Source organism: Clarias gariepinus, chromosome 17 (genome assembly GCF_024256425.1).
Source record: "Clarias gariepinus isolate MV-2021 ecotype Netherlands chromosome 17, CGAR_prim_01v2, whole genome shotgun sequence".
Taxonomy (NCBI): domain Eukaryota; kingdom Metazoa; phylum Chordata; class Actinopteri; order Siluriformes; family Clariidae; genus Clarias; species Clarias gariepinus.
In genome coordinates, this window is record NC_071116.1 from 22,914,095 (window position 1) to 22,920,056 (window position 5,962).

Here is a 5,962-nt window from a genome sequence, read left to right on the forward strand (position 1 = left end):
CTCCACATGGGGCTGACTATCAGCTCAAAGAAAAGGTCTGTATTTTACATCAGCCCTCAGTGTGCTCAAGCAGCAAGACTACTCACATTGCCAAGTGAAATGTTTTCATGCGCCCTATTCAACTCATTTTAAAACACGATACATAAAGAATTGGCGCATGTCAAAAAGGGTGGATCTGGATTGAGCTATGGTTGTCTTACAGTTAAATACAAATACAGTCCAGGATATAGAAAGAATATAACTGTGTGTGCGTGCGCAATCCTATATCAGTACATTCATTGCTACAGTATGCATGTTTATTTTATGACTTAATTTTTTTTGCACTAGTCTAATAATGATTTGCAAACATTATTTGGATAAATATTCCAGCAAAAAAAGCACCTAATTCCCTAAGCACGAATTTCCTAATGAAACTGCACAAATTGTATCTAAAACCAAAAACTAATTTTAAGAAAATTGATTACAGTTAATTAATTGCTGGTAATGAACGTTTTATTAATCAAGCTTATAACTTTTTAAAATGTCATTGCTTTATAGCAGTTATTTGCATGTGCCATCACTTTTGCACAGTAGTGCACACCCACCCACTCATATATATTACTACTGTACAGTATATACACAATATAAACACATATACAGTACATCAGTAGGTTCAAATCCCTGCACTGGCCCCTGAGCAAGGCCCTTATAACCATCAACTGCTTTTAGTGAGATTTATTTGTAAGTCACTCTCGATAAAGGCGTCTGTCAAATCCCATGAATGTGTATACTGTATATAGCAACTTTGCCCAGAAAATCAATGCTCTGTAAATCAATGCAAAATTATTTATAGGTTCATTCTATAATCTTCAATAGCAACTTTATTATGGCCACAGGAAAGTGGAATTACAACCCAGACTCCGTCCCACATCATATTATGGCGTCAAACACACATTCATACATGGGAAAATTTAGAGTCTCTGATCCAGCTACGTCCATTTGGGAAGAAACCGGTGAGTTTGGTAGAAATCTGCACTGGACGCATGAAGTAAGGCCAAATGACACATTAACAGTAACAGAAGGTCAGGATTGGACCGGGAATATTTTTCAACCTACAGTATGTCCTTTTTTTTTAAATGATGTATATAGTGGGAAGAAAAGACTTAATTGTAAAATAATAATAATAATAATAATAATAATAATAATAATAATAAATGCCTTTGTTGTATATTTTGCTTTTTCTGCAAGTGACCATCATGTGTGATGTAATTTAGGAAACCAGTTTGAACTATAAAAAGACATAGAAGACCTGCTTATAGCAGTATTGAAACAGGGCTGTCGTCTGACTTGTACGTGGATTTTGGAGGGAGGAGGTGCATTTGCATATTTAAGGATTAGACGACTCCCCCTTCCCCTTAATTGAGCTCCTGCGTTATTAATTTTACTGTTAAATACTCAAAGAAAATGCTTCCTAAACTGCTCTCATTAATAAGCCTCCCCTCCAAGTAGCCTGACTAGGTAAGAACCATCGGCATGGCTAATTATTACCTTCACGTGCGGAATGCCTTTAGTCATGCTTAAAGTGTACTTTTTCCTTATTTAATTAATTAAAAACGAGCATCTATGAACTTTAAATTAGTCTGGTGTAAAATAATCTCTTTCTGCCGTTTAATAATTAGCAGTCGACGCAGCGGCTGTATTAATTGCATTTAGGCTGACGCCCCGGGAGACGGACATGGAGGACGGGTCACTCTGCCATCTCTGCTTTCCTGAAATAGCAAATTCCCATGTATTGAGAAAGAGAGAGAGAGAGGAGAGTAAAGAGAATCAACTCTTTTCTGCGTGCCGTCTTTAAATTACCCCTGGGAATGGGAGGCAACCCTTAATTAGCCTAGCGCCGTGGTAAAATTGATTGAAATGCAGCACATCAATTATTAAGCGAAACAGTTTTTTATAACTCCCCCACCCCGGTGTGTAATTCTTTAGGTGGGAGAGGGGGTGTGCTGAACTGAGAGGGTGGTACTGCTGAAAACAGGCTACAAAATGAGGGCCCCAAATCTGTCTGTCCCATCACCGCGCAGCCAGAGCTAGACTATTAGCATGGCGTCTTCTTCAGTTCATGCAGTCTAAAACTGTGGCACGTTTCTTCAAAGTAGGGTTCTGTAGGTGGAAAATGAGGCAAATCTGATTTTTTTTTTTTTTTTTTTAAGAAAATGAACAATCTGAGCAGGTTGTATCACAGCACTAACATGTTATACACTTGTTAAACAAGATAAACATATTCACTGTGCAAATAGAGTCCCATATACTAAACAGTGGAGATTTGGCCTAAATCAGAGATGAAATGTATGAAGCGATCCAGAGAAACATATCACCCTAAAAAGAGAAAAAACAAACCGGCTAATGCTGACACTAAAAAAAAAATAAAAATTTTTTTTAAAGGCACCCGAGTAAGGTCGTCATCTGTCCAGGTTTCACCCAGACTGCCCACTTGTCCATTTTGAACCATCACATTCCTCCGTTTTTTTTTTTTTTTTGGCCATTTTCTCACATGAAGCGATAAAATCATATCGGTCAGTTTGTTCGTCGCTCGATAAATTTCGGCAAGTCACATTCTTGTCAGAGAAATCTTCACTTTTTGATGAGGTCTAGTTTTTGGAAAAATATGACCACCCTTCCCGGCCCTTCTTCAAACGTGTTCCACATCATTTTCTCCAAAACAGTGTGGTCGGTTTGTCTTGAAATAAAAGATGTTTTTTTTTTTTTTTTTTTTACATTTTATTAAGTCTACCTTATTAACTTAACTCAATTATTAACCCTGATCATGAAAAGGACGCACCACCAAAATTTTTAGGTCTCACTGGACAACCTGCTACAACTTTACCCCAGGGGTCAAATAGAGAGCTGCAGTTAAACGTCCACTTACCTCTCAATAGTGACATGGGGACCATGTCAAGAAAAGGTCATGCTGAAGTTCTTCCTCTCACTCACAAGTGTTGTTTTTCTCTTTTTTGTTTTTTCTTTAAGACTTTCCCATCAGTCTAGTCCATCCCTGATGCTCCAAGACATTAAAGTTAAATAAACAAATAAATAATAAATGAGAACCCTGAACCTGGTACTACAGTTGAAATCATTGTACCACACTTGTAATAAAAGCCACTCTTCCTGGCAGACTAAAGCTTTCATTAGGAAAGCACTAATAATCAGTTTAATTGCTTTAATTACCATCCCAATGAAGAGTACTACAGAATCACAGCTCATCTTCCCAGCTGTTGCCCCAGCAGCCCTCCTTTCCTATGTGCTGCCACCTAGTGGCATTTGTACTCACTACAGTCAGAAGCACTGAACTTTTTTATTAATCGTCAGGAAGTTCTTAATCTTAGAGTGTTAGTGGATCTGGCCTTAATACTGTGAACACTGACCATGATGTTGGAATACATGATTGATAGATTACCACACACTCATTTGCATTAGCATTACCCATGTTCTACAAACTGGACGACACTGAGAAAACTCCAAGACTGAAAGAAGCCGGAGCTAAAAACAAAACCAATAAATAATAAAAAAAAAATTATCAATTAAGAAAAACGTTTTTTTTTTTTTTTTTTTTTTATCTGTAGTCACTTGAAATGAATGTGTTGCTTTTGGAGTTGTGTCCCAGACACAAATACAAATGAAAGTCCAGTATAAAATTCAGTGTTTTTTCTGGATACGGTCACTGCCCAGGTCACCACCTGACCCCAAGACGTCCAGCATGTCCTGGTCATTGTCAGTGCTTACAGTGAGTGGAAAACTCATTTGGGCCTAATTAATTTTTTGCAGCAGCCCAGGACTCCAGTTACCGCTCCAGACCTTTGCCAAAGAACCAGGAAAAGCCTCCTGAAGACATCCAACACTTTACACTGGTCAAGTCAGAGGGTACCGGACAAAGCAACGCAGGGAAGGCATTGTGGAACACAGTGGGGTCAAGTATAGGTTAGGGCCATGTTTTAATTAGGAGCCATGACTTATACATGATGGGTCTTCCTTATGGCCAAAAACTGACAATGGGCTTCTCTCGAGCAGTTCGGCCTGGACAACAGCAAGGACGGAGGCCATTGTGTGAGCTCAAGAGGGGTAGAATGTAAAGAAATCTTCCAGTTACGTGTTGAAGGTTCAACATTGAGTGCAATATCATATTCATGACCAGGCACTCATGTGCAACGGCATAAAATATCCAACATTATAAAACTGTGATAGATTTTAATTGAAAGCAGTTTGATTACAATTCCAGTACTGTATTTCCGTAACCTACGGTAAACATTTGTTTGTTTCGGGAAGATGCTGCACTCCATTTGAACAGGCCATGAGGGGACTAAAATGCGAAATGCTGCCTAACCCAAAGGCTAAATGCCACATAAATTATGTAAGCTCACTCTTCTATATAACGGTGTGATGTGAAGAAACCACAAAGTACCAGGCCACAGAGAACGAGTTTAATGTGTGAGAGATGTTTAACGACATTGCTGTTAGTAGGCTTTTAGCTAAAACAGTCACCACTTAATGGGCAGATGCATATTAAGTACTCTGTTTATGCCTCGTGCAGAGGTACATGATTAAAACTTTTAGAATGTGTTTCACGGAGCAAATCACCAGAAAGCAATATGAAAGCATCTGAAAAAGAGGAGCAGAATCCTTTACACTCTCCAGTAAACAATTCATTAATTCAATCATCTATACTGCTCATCCTGTACAGGGTTGTGGGGACCTGGAGCTCATCCCAGGAGCTTTTTTTTGCGGAAGAGGCAGGGGTACACCCTGGACGGGGTGCCAATCTATCACAGGGCACACACACTACACGCGATTTGGGAACGCCAATTACCCTAATCTGCATGTCTTTGGAGTGATGGAGAAAAACACACACAGACTGACTCGAGGCTGGAATCGAACCCTCGACCCAGGAGGTGCACGACAGCAGTGGTTAGCACTATTGCCATGCACCTTTTGGGTCGAGGGTTCGATTCCAGCCTTGAGTCAGTGTGTGTGTGGACCCGGCCTGCCGCACTTTCAATAAACTAAAAAGTGAGTATTTATTAAAAAGTTTACCTAATTACTCAACTGGCTTAAGAAATGTAAGTCTTTATTTGTTTAACCACTAATTAAAATAAAATAACCTTTATTACAAATGTATTTAAACCTATAATTAGGCAGGCATCTACAAAACCAATTCGAGTTCCTTCTATTTCTAAGCTTTTGGCGCCCCCTAATGGGGAGATTAAGCATGTCCGATTACAAGGACGAGGCATAAAAGTATTTCAACTCGTGTGTGGAACTTACAGTACAATATTTGAAAAACACTTCTTAAATACCGGACCTGGAGTACCCTTAAATGTACACATGCCCTCCTTTAACTCCCTTAGATCAGGCTTCAGAATAATCTGAGGAGTCAGATCTGCAGAGTAAGAAGCAGAGAAAACACTGAAATATGCAAGGTTTTAGGAAGATGAAGACCTGGGCTAGACTTGTGTCTTTTACCCTATAACCAATACCTGAGTAGTGTTACATAAATAAATGAACAAACAAAAATACTTAAGTTTAGATCAGCTGGTAAATGGAAATATTCATGTTCTCAGTAAAGGAAAAATAAAAAGTTATAAAAGGGCCATAAATTAGTTAGAAAAGAGAAAGAAAAAAAAATTTTTATCAAAAGCTCCTGCTATAACCATTTGATGTGTTGCTACAACTCTTAGAATCCAGAATTAAAGGGTTATGTGAAAATAAAATAATAAGCACAAAATCTGTAATATACGTCACCACACATTCAATATTAAAATAGGGGAAACACCTGCGTTAACTGAATTTTTTTTTATATAATAAAAAAAATTATAAAGCTTACTGTTTCACAAATTCTGCTAAACACATCATTGCTGTGGTGTCCGCACTAACAACCAGAGTTCCCTCCCTACCACCCAGAACATAGAAAAGGAGGATTAAACAAGCATGC